The 11659-nt window shown below is 33.0% G+C and overlaps 2 pseudogenes; both read left to right on the top strand.

Annotated features, from left to right (window-relative positions):
- The first annotated feature begins 212 nt into the window (after positions 1-212).
- LOC145157646 (uncharacterized) lies at positions 213-2430 on the top strand (annotated as a pseudogene).
- Positions 2431-5196: 2766 nt separating this feature from the next.
- The window catches only part of LOC145157645 (uncharacterized), a 39607-nt pseudogene continuing 33144 nt past the window's right edge, over positions 5197-11659 (top strand).

The raw sequence follows: 11659 nt of genomic DNA, 5'->3' as shown, positions 1-11659 counted from the left end.
GGTGAGTAAGGATTGCTTAGAATTGTAGAATAATTGTCTTTCTATTGTCTCTTTGGTATCTTCGTTCATGATTTCTTTTGCTCCAATTCTCATAGATTCTTGTGTGATGTTTTTCTATAAAAAGACCATAATTTTAACCCTCCAAAAGGTCTTCAAAACAGTCCTTTAAGGTTTCATATGTGGCTTAATGGTGGAGGAAACTCAAGCCCTTAATGGTGTTTTTTCTTTTAGCAATGTTTGAATCTGCAAGAAGTATTATGAGTTGGCTTGGTGATTGTGCAAAGGTATAAATTTTATATTTTTATAAGATAAGATTAATACGTTTATTGATTTTATAAATTTTGACAGGTTATAGCAGTGAAAAACAATCCAGTACAATGGACAACTCGTCTTGGACTTCCTGTTGTTCAACCATACCGCAAATTAGGAAGACATCTTGTGAGTTCTTTTAGTATGTCAAATTGTCAAGTAAAGTCCTTGTATTTTGACTTTTTTGCTAATATGAACCAAGATATTTTTGTTGTTTTTTTGAAATGTGTAGATTAAGACATCGCTTCAAGTTTTGACACTACAACGAGAAACCGATAAGGTTATATCTGCAACCTTTTCTTTATTATGCTAAATGCAAGAAAAATAACTTTTTTTGTTGGTTATAAAAGGTGATGGTGAAAAGAATAAAAACAACCTTTCCTCCTAACTTTGTCCACTCTCTTGATAGGTCCCATATGATGATGATAGCCATTGCTTGTAAAGAGGCTGGCTTAAGTTTTGCAGGTTCAAAATTATTATTATTTCATATATTTTATTTCTCCATTTTTTTTCATTAAAAATATATAAATTAAAATCTCATTCAACTCTACGTGATTCAGCCATGAAAAACCCTAATTCTACTCTCCTTAGAAGTAAATGGAGTTCTATTCCAATACCCCATAGAACTATCCTTGAACCTAAAGGTCAAGATCTTGATTACATCAACATAGCTCACAGTCATCTTCTTCACTCTGATTCGGCTTAGCTAGATAAATTATTAACCAAATCTAATTCATTATGAGTGAAGCACATTGTGTTAAAGCTTCAAAACGACTACGTCATTTCACTAAAATTCTTCAAATGGATTGAGCTTCACAACCCTAGTTTACTCACCCTCGAAACAAATTCCATCATCCTCCACATCCTCACCAAGAATCGTAAATCTGTGTCAGCTGAATCCATTTTAAAGAAGATCATCGGTTATTGTTCTTGTGATGTAAACCTCCATTCTATTCTCTTCAATGCTGTTCTTCACTCTTATCGAATGTGTGATTCCACTCCTCGTGTTTTGGATTCCCTTTTCAAAATGTATGCATAGATGAAACAGTTCAGGAATGCAACATATACATTTTGTTGTATGAAGGAATACAGATTTCTTCCCACCATTGAATCATGTAACATGTATATGAGTTCACTGCTTAGTTTCAATCGAGCAGACATCGCGTTACCGTTTTACAACCAAATGAGAAGATCCAAGATCACAATCAATGTGTTCACTCTCAACATGGTGATGAATGATTATGTTCAATTAGGGAAACTAGAGAATGCAGTCCAAGTGTTCGATGAAATGCAAGGTATGGGAATGAAACCTTTTGTCTCCTCGTACAATACATTGATCACTACATACATCAACCAAGGCCTTTTAACAACCGCAATCAAGTTGAAACTTACAATTGATAAGAATAGAATCAGCCCGAATGCCATAACATACAACACAATAATCCATGGATTCTATAAAGAAGGGAAACTACATGATGCTTTTAAAGTTTTCCATGAAATGTAAAGGGTAAATGTGGATCCTAATACTTTAACTTACAACACATTAATCACTGCATGTTCCCAATCAGGTAAAATCGAAAAGGGTAATCAGATTTTTGAAGAAATGATAAGAACCGGGGTCAAACCTGATATTTTGCTTATAATGCATTGTTGTTGGGACTTTGTAACAAAGGAAAAACCAAGAAAGCTGCTTATTTGGTTAAAGAACATGCTAAAAAGAAATTAGTACCAAATTCTTCAACATTTTCTGCCCTAATTAAAGCCCAATGTGCTCGAAAGAACCCAGATCGTGGTTTTCAACTTTATAAAAGCATGGTGAAAAGTAATTGTCGTCCAAACGAAGATACTGTGAAGATGTTGATTTTATCATTCTTGCAAACGGATGATTATGATGGTGCTTTTGGTGTTTTTAAAGAGATGTTAGAGAGGCCTATTGGGCCTGATTTGGTTGTTTTGAGTGGGTTGTGTAAAGGGTTTTCAAAAGCTTGGAAAGATAGATTGGTTATGGATCTATTAAGCGAGGTTGATAATTGGTGTTTTAGTTATGAACGTTATGAGAAAGTTAAAAGCATTATTTGTGACTCTAACAATGAAGGTAAAGAACTTGAAGAAAATGTGTAAGTTGATTTATTTAATCATGACAAAAATGAATCTGAATACAGAATGTGTGTGGGAGCAAATAATGCGTTATACTTCATAATGTATATTCAATAAAGCTTTAAAAGTTTTTGATTTATATCAAATTAAACTATGATATTTGTGCTATCTATATCTATACATCTATACATATATATATGTATATATATATCCTACATCTATACATCTATACAATTATATAAAGCATATTGCTTCTTTCTTGAATTTTTAAGAGGCATAAGGTTCACTTCTTTATGTACACATCAACTTTGTATATAAACTACTATGTGGCCATGATCCTTAAAGTAATCACTCCAATCTATATAGCTTGCTAAGCTTAACTCTATAAATAGTTTTGAAGTAGCAGAAATAAAGATTGTGTAAGTAGCAATTGACTTTTTTATTATTTTATTTTCAAAAGTTTATGTTTATATTCTACCATATACACAAAGTACAATGCTATTTATGGTTACGTCTGTTTTGGATACGAAAGAGAAATGGGTCTTGAAGGTTGTGCAATCATGGTTGTAGTTTTCTTGGTCTTGATAGATTTGTACTCTATATATTAAAGATAACAATATTTTCAAATTTTAGTTTTAGTTCACAATAAATTATTAGTTTTATCGAAATTGGTAGTTATTACTTGTATAATCTTGATGTATGAACTATATGTGTTGTTTGATTTGGATCACACCCCATTTTGAACACATATGTGCTCTTTTATTTATATGTGTTATTGTGAGGAGGTTTAAAAACTATATTAGTTAATTATTTGAGACTTGAGAGCTCTTAGCTGTTGAGGATATTGATAGTTAAAGAATTAGTAACTTCAATTTTGTAATCTTTCATGCATTTGGTTCATAGAAAATTGAATAATTGAATGTAATTTAATTTGTTCAATGTTTCTAACTATATAAAATTATGTATTTATTTTGTTTGGGTAGATGGACTTCCATTTATCCTTTCATTTTATAGATTTAGAAGAAATGTTGGCTTAGAAATTAAATATTAAATATCTTTGATCTTTTTTTTGAAACAACAATAAAATCTTTGTTGATGTTTGGATTGATTGTGATAAATAAATAATAAGATTAGAATTTATTAATAGATAAAAGATATAGCATTTTAATTACTTTTCATTTTTAATTATTTTTTTGTCAATGAAAAAAAATAACAAGGTAAATATTTTGTGGAACACCTTTGCTAATTTTATTAAAAGAGTCAATTTAAGCTTTATAAAAATAAATGATATCTATCGATGGGTAGAGATCCTTACACGGTAACTTTTCCTTATAGACAAATATTTATGTTTTATTAAGTTGTGTAATACAAATATTTAAAACGTAAATACCAATATTTAAAACATAAATAGTTATATACAAATCACTCTTTATCTATCCTTTATATATCTTTTTAGTTGGTTAGCGGTAATTTTTTCTTTTGTAATGTGTTATCGACTTTTCATTCAACTGATTTCAACATACAACTGAATACAAATGCACCATAATCACTATTAGTTATCGGCGTTTTTATCTAAATGACTAATGTCTAAGAATAAAAAAACTTAAAGCGTTATATAAATTGAAATTGAAGTATAAATATAATGTACATATAAAAATCAATATTCACAATAATGACTACTATTAATTTATATGATTTTTGAAAAACTGACTGTCATTTTTATTAACTTAGAAAATAATTTCAAAAGCATAAACCACAAAAAAAAAAATTTAAATAACTAGATTATTTTTAATTGCTTATACTTTCCTATTTTTTATAATTTCAAAATACTAGTCATTTTTGTATTCTCTTATCATGGGTGGTCAGAAGACTATAATAGGTTTTCTGTCAACGTTATTTTTATTGTCAAATTGAGCACCCCTAAATATAAAACAATTGTATATAGTTTGTGAAGTAATGAAGGGGGCTAAATTGGCATTAAAAGAAACTTAATTTGTGAAGGTATCTAAGGTTAGGAAAGATAGGATAAAGTTCAATGTCTAAGGACAAATCCTTAAAAATTCGTCCATAACCCCCCCCCCCCCTCCCCCCCCCCCCCGCCCAACAAGAAAAAGTTCAAAGCCTAGGACCAAATTGGCATTACAAGAAACTTAATTTGTGAAGATACCTCCAAAAGTTTTTTTCCGACTGTTTTAGCCTTTACGCACGGATTAATGGAGTAATCTCAAAATCAATCCTTTGCATCGCTCGACATCATCATAGGAAAAAAAAGGCGAGGTAGGGTGCAGAAGGGAAAAAAGAACTGAGAAGAGAGGGGGGAAAGAAGGGTCTACAAGTGTCGGTTCTTGAAGGTGTGTTAAGGCTGCAAAACCGACTCATATAATCCGGTAGTTCTTTGCTTTAACTCGTCTTTTGATTTCATTTTTCAATTGCTAGTGATTGGATTCAAGCAATCTCATTCTTCTTACTTCCAATCTTTGATATGTTATGTGATTAATCCCTAGCCACGTTTTGTGTGTTTTTGATGGGTGATGGCTGTCAAAATATAGTTAAGAACACTCTCATATATTTGGTAATTGGTGAGTAAGGATTGGTTAGAATTGTAGAATAATTGTCTTTCTATTTTCTCTTTGGTATCTTCGTTCATGATTTCTTTTGCTCCAATTCTCATACATTCTTGTGTAATGTTTTTCTATAAAAAGACCATGTTTTGAACCCTCCAAAAGATCTTCAAAACAGTCCTTTAAGGTTTCATATGTGGCTTAATGGTAGAGGAAACTCAAGCCCTTAATGGTGTTTTTTCTTTTAGCAATGTTTGAATCTGCAAGAAGTATTATGAGTTGTCTTGGTGATTGTGCAAAGGTATAAATTTTATATTTTTATAAGATAAGATTAATACGTTTGTTGATTTTATAAATTTTGACAGGTTATAGCAATGAAAAACAATCCAGTACAATGGATAACTCCTCTTGGACATCCTGTTGTTCAACCATACCGCAAATTAGGAAGACATCTTGTGAGTTCTTTTAGTATGTCAAATTGTCAAGTAAAGTCCATGTATTTTGGCTTTTTTGCTAATATGAACCTAAACATTTTTGTTGTTTTTTTTAAATATGTAGATTAAGACATCTCTTCAAGTTTTGACACCACAACAAGAAATCGTTAAGGTTATACCTGCAACCTTTTCTTTATTATGCTAAATGCAAGAAAAATAACTTTTTTTTGGTTATAAAAGGTGATGGTGAAAAGACAAAGAACAACCTTTCCTCCTAACTTTGTCCACTCTCTGGATGGGTCCCACATGATGATGACAACCATTGCTTGTAAAGAGGCTGGCTTAAGTTTTGCAGGTTCAAAATCATTATTATTTCATATATTTTATTTCTCCGTTTTTTTTCCATTAAAAATATATATATTAAAAACCCATTTCAACTCTGCTTGATTCAGCCATGAAAAACCCTAATTCTTCTCTCCTTAGAAGTAAATGGAGTCCTATTCCAATACCCCATAGAAGTACCGTTGAACCCAAAGGTCAAGATCTTGATTACATCAACATAGCTCACAGTCATCTTCTTCACTCTGATTGGGCTAAGCTAGATAAGATATTAACCAAATCTAATTCATTATGAGTGAAGCACATCCTGTTAAAGCTTCAAAACAGCTACGTCATTTCCCTAAAATTATTCAAATGGATTGAGCTTCACAACCCTAGTTTACTCACCCTCGAAACAAATTCCATCATCATCCACATTCTCACCAAGAATCGTAAATTTGTGTTGGCTGAATCCATTTTAAAGAAGATCATCGGTTCTTGTTCTTGTGATGTAAACCTCCATTCTAAGCTCTTCGATGCTGTTCTTCACTCTTATCGAATGTGTGATTCCACTCCTCGTGTTTTCGATGCCCTTTTCAAAATGTATGCACAGATGAAGCAGTTCAGGAATGCAACAGATACATTTTGTCGTATGAAGGAATATGGATTTCTTTCCACCATTGAATCATGTAACATGAATATGAGTTCACTGCTTAGTTTCAATCGAGCAGACATCGCGTTACCGTTTTACAACCAACTGAGAATATCCAAGATCACAATCAATGTGTTCACTCTCAACATGGTGATGAATGCTTATGTTCAATTAGGGAAACTAGAGAATGCAGTCCAAGTGTTCGATGAAATGCAAGGTATGGGAATGAAACCTTTTGTCTCCTCGTACAATACATGGATCACTACATACATCAACCAAGGCCTTTTAACAACCGCAATCAAGTTGAAACTTACAATGGAGAAGAATGGAATCAGCCCAAATGCCATAACTTACAACACAATAATCCATGGATTTTGTAAAGAAGGGAAACTACATGATGCTTTTAAAGTTTTGCATGAAATGAAAAGGGTAAATGTGGATCCTAATACTATAACTTACAACACATTAATCACTGCATGTTCCCAATCAGGTAAAATCGAAAAGGGTAATCAGATATTTGAAGAAATGATAAGAACCGGGGTCAAACCTGATATTTTGACTTATAACGCATTGTTGTTGGGACTTTGTAACGAAGGAAAAACAAAGAAAGCTGCTTATTTGGTTAAAGAACTTGATAAAAAGAAATTAGTACCAAATTCTTCAACATTTTCTTCCCTAATTAAAGCCCAATGTGCTCGAAAGTACCCAGATCGTGGTTTTCAACTTTATAAAATCATGGTGAAAAGCAATTGTCGTCCAAATGAAGATACTGTGAAGATGTTGATTTTATCATTCTTGCAAACGGATGATTATGATGGTGCTTTTGGTGTTTTTAAATAGATGTTAGAGAGGCCAATTGGGCCTGATTTAGTTGTTTTGAGTGGGCTGTGTAAAGAGTTTTCAAAAGCTTGGAAAGATAGATTGGTTATTATAGTTGAACTGTAACGAGTAATCGAATAAAGATCCGAGTAATACAAGCTAAGATAAGAACACAAGAAGTAAATATAATCTGGTTTCAGCTCTATTACTCTCAATGAACAAAGAGTACAAAAGTAGACAACGTAATGGGAAAACTCGTATGTCTAATTCTAAGTTCAGATCCTATTTATAGGAGACTGAGAGTACAAAAAATACTTAGTAAATAACATTACATACGAAATATTACAATGACATTTCGACTCTTTACAAGACTTTGACCCTAACAATCTCCCACTTTGTAAACGAGTCGAACTACTCAGTTCGTGAGAATCTGAGCAGCGAAGTGCATCATCCTTCGAATTTCAGAATACCCAGTTAATACCTTCTTTAACTCGGCTTTGTCTCCATTATTGTTCTTGGTACAACTATTCATACAAACAATAAAGTTCGTATATTGTGAAGTTGTGTATCTTTCAATTTCAGCAACTTGGAATAAAAATCTCTTAGCCTTCACCTTCGTGTCTTTTCCAGCAAATACCATTCTAAAAGGCTTCAGACATATTTCACCATCAGCATATTTCTTCAATTCTGGTTGAGGCTTTATAGGTTTCATTGCAACCATTACTTTTCTTCCTAAACCCGAAGCGAACTCTTCGTCTGTCAGAGCAAGACAATCATAGTAGTTATCTATAAAAATCTTAATGTCAGCAAGACCAAGTCTGAACACATCCTTGTCTGTACCCTTGAGTTGAGAAGCTTCCATATCCTTCAGAATTAATGAAACTTGAATCAAGTCATTCAAGTTCATCAGAGGAAAGTCAACCACACTGAAATCAGCAGGTTGGTTGTTTGCTCGAATCACATGGAATCTGAAGTTTTGTAACATATTTTCAAACATCACATCTTTCTTGATAGCAACAACTTTCTTTATCTTGACAAGTGACCACACCTCTTCGGGTTCCTTTCCAAGTACAACATGAAATCGAATCTTCATGTGTGTGTGTAGTCATCTGGGTTTTCGAACTTTTCACTTATCTTGTACTGAGCAGTTATGAACATCATCTCATTTAACGGAAAGTCGAGCAGGTTCATATCAGTATTGGCAATGGAGTAACTCTTCTTTGGCTTCTTTTCAAAGGCATGCATATGGTTAAATGCAACCCTTGATTCGATAGTTTCATAACAGTAGAGCTTCTTCGGGTCTCCCTTTTCCATACCTGGTGGATCACTTTCCCTTAGCCTTAAAATGCTTTGAATATGCCTTTGTAACTCAATCTCAGCTTCGACTTCAGCCTTTTTCTCTTCCTTTGTCTTTTCGACAGCTACCCCCTTTCCTTTACCTTCAGCAACAGGATTCGGTTTCGATGAACTCGAACTTCCCCCTTAATTTGATGAACCAATAACAATTCCGTTGGCAATAGGTCTTGCTATTGGTTTTGTGGTTACAACAGTTGTTGTAATAGGATTGATCTTGATAGGTAGAGAAGTTGGAATTTGCGAAGTCAATACTGTCACACCCCCAAACCAGACGACGGAAACGTCCGGGGGTGGAGGACTTCATTTGTAGTATCACAACACATGCATCATAGTAATCAAAGTACAAACAACCATTGTATTTAAAAGTGAAAATATTTACATGTGTTCAATCATTGTATATTGACACCAAAACATTTATAGTAAAATACAAAAGATATGACTCAAGATAGCTCCATCTTCTCAAAAAGCTTGGGGAGTACCTGCTTATTATTTCCCTGAGAATACAAGTAATTTGAAAAGAGAGTATCAACATAAAGTTGAGTGAGTGCATAAGTGGTTATGTTTGAAAGTATGTTTTCTGTTACTTGAATATGTAAGTTGCTCCAGAAAATCCTATATTTTCTTTTTATTTGAAAAGAAGTTTTAATGTCATAAAACCGCTCTGTTTGTAAATCTCTGTTCTGTATTTGTATCCTTTTGGTAACACTTGTAAACCGTATCTCTGTAAACTTGTACTTTGAAAAGTGTAATTATGTGTTAATTATACACTAACATATTTTTAATATCTTTTTAATGAGTTATTATAACCATACTATGACTGGATGGCCTGAAACAAACGCTTGAAAGTCATTTAAAAATGGTTGATAACAATTGTCACTCGTAGGCGTGTATGCCTAACTGTAGCTAGTAGCCTGATTGCGGGGTTGTCAATCCCAATATAGATCTGCACACAACTTGTTTCGATCCCCTGGCTGGAGACTCTGGTTATAATATCGGTTATAATATCAGGACCTTAACTATGTTCTTAAAATAAATAAACAACCTGAATCGGATGACTCATAAAAAGCATATAGATGTTATGTGTATAAAGAAAACCCAATCATTCTGAAATAAATAATTGATAGTATTTTCCTTGTTAAATATACTTGAAAGTTGTATACCCTTGTTTAGTTTTGAATCAAACTCTTGTTCTTGTATAATAGTATAAACCATGTTTTTGTAATATAGTGTACTCTAGTATACTTGACTTGTGAGTTAGTATTCTTGAATCATAAATTATACCTACTATAATTTATATGTACTTTCTGAATTGATAAAAACTATTCTTGAATATAATCCTTTGCTCAACATGTTACAAAGGGTAATTAAATTAAATGAAATGACTTTTATATTTATATACATATACAATTTTATATAAGTAAAATTTAAACGACACTCGGACAAATAACCGATATTATAAGTCCACATCCAAACAAGGAAAAGGACTCCAAATAAGTTATTAGTCCTATGTCTTTTACATCTTTTATATATATATATATATATATATATATATATATATATATATATATATATATATATATATATATATATATATATATAGATATATATATATAACCTTTAGAGAAAAATATAAGTTATTAAAGGAGTTTAATATTTTTGAGTATTTTTGATGACTTAATGTCATTTTATTTTGATTTGTAATCATTTATATATAACACAAAAATTAATGTATTTAAACTTGTTTCCCCCCCCCCCCCCTCCCCCCTTAAAACAGTAAAAATTATGAAAATACGAGGGTATGAACTCACTTGATAAGTGGTGATTTGGACAATGTTTTCTTTCCCAGAAATGAGTTTATTTGAGGAAGAACCGGCTTAAATTGGGCAGAGTTTTGACTGGAAAAGATTGATATTCTCAGGAATATCGACGCTTCGGGGTTGCTCGGGGTCTTAGATATGCTTCGGGGGCCTTGGGGGCTGTAGGTAAGCTTATGGGAGTGAGAGAGCTGAAAAAGATGGAAAAAGTGAAGAAAAATGGCTTAAAATATGAGAAGTCTCGCACCTTTTATATAGGGGCCAAAGCTTCGGATGCCGTCTTAGAAGACGTCTCAGACATCGCCTCGGACGCGAGGCACGTCGGAAGTTAAGTGGGCCGCGACTTCGGTCGAATCAGAAGCAGCCATGCGGCGGATCTGCGAGAGGGAGCTGGACACGCGTTGGATAAGGCGTCTTAGGAGCCGTCTTAGACGTCGCCTACGATGCCAGGCGTGTTGGAAGTTGGATGGACCTCGCTTCGGTCCAATCAGAAGAGGGCACGTGTCCGGTACTGTTCATGCGAGATTATCCGGCATTTTTCCTTTTTTTTTTTTTTTAATTCAAAATCTTCCGAAATTCATAACTTTCACATACGAACTCCGTTTTTGACGTTCTTAATATGCACGCTTAGGCGGAAAAATAATCTACAACTTTCGTTTAGACTTCGTCGGCTATTTTGACTTTATTTTTAATATTATTACTTTTAACAGACCGGGACAGGAAAATCCGTTAAAAATTCATAACTTCTTCATCCGACGTCCGTTTTCGTCAGACTTTTTACCGTTGCACTAGTATTAATGAGACCTTAGATTCTCGTTTAGGTTGTTTCAGCTAAATCTCGCTCGATCTTTATTTCGAGTTTTTAGCTGTCTACCGCTATTCCGAAACTTAGAAAAATCATAACTTCTTCATACGAAGTCAGATTCAAACGTTCCATATATGAAAGTTCGTTATTTTTGCAAGTTCTAACAACTTTCATCTAGGTCATTAAGGCTAAAAAGTAGTTTATCAAAAACTCACTTTTTATGCGAAATAGCGTTTGCCGGATTTGTCACGGATCTTCGATTGGTCATAACTTCTTCGTTATAACTCGGATTTGGGAGTTCTATATATTTTTGGAATTCTTGTTAAAATCTCTATCACTTGGTTCATCCCAATTGAGATTATTTAATACTTTATTTTTTAGGGTCAATTATGTAAATATACACAATATGCTAAAATTTCTCTTTAATATTTCAAAAAGAACTACAAATTGACCTATATTATTACATAGGTTCGAAATAACGGTTTGTTACATTA

This window comes from Lactuca virosa, chromosome 2 (genome assembly GCF_052849685.1).
Source record: "Lactuca virosa cultivar CGN04683 chromosome 2, Lactuca_virosa_CGN04683_v6, whole genome shotgun sequence".
Classification (NCBI taxonomy): Eukaryota; Viridiplantae; Streptophyta; class Magnoliopsida; order Asterales; family Asteraceae; genus Lactuca; species Lactuca virosa.
Note: the sequence above shows the minus strand (reverse complement) of the source record. Positions and strands in the feature narration are given on the sequence as shown.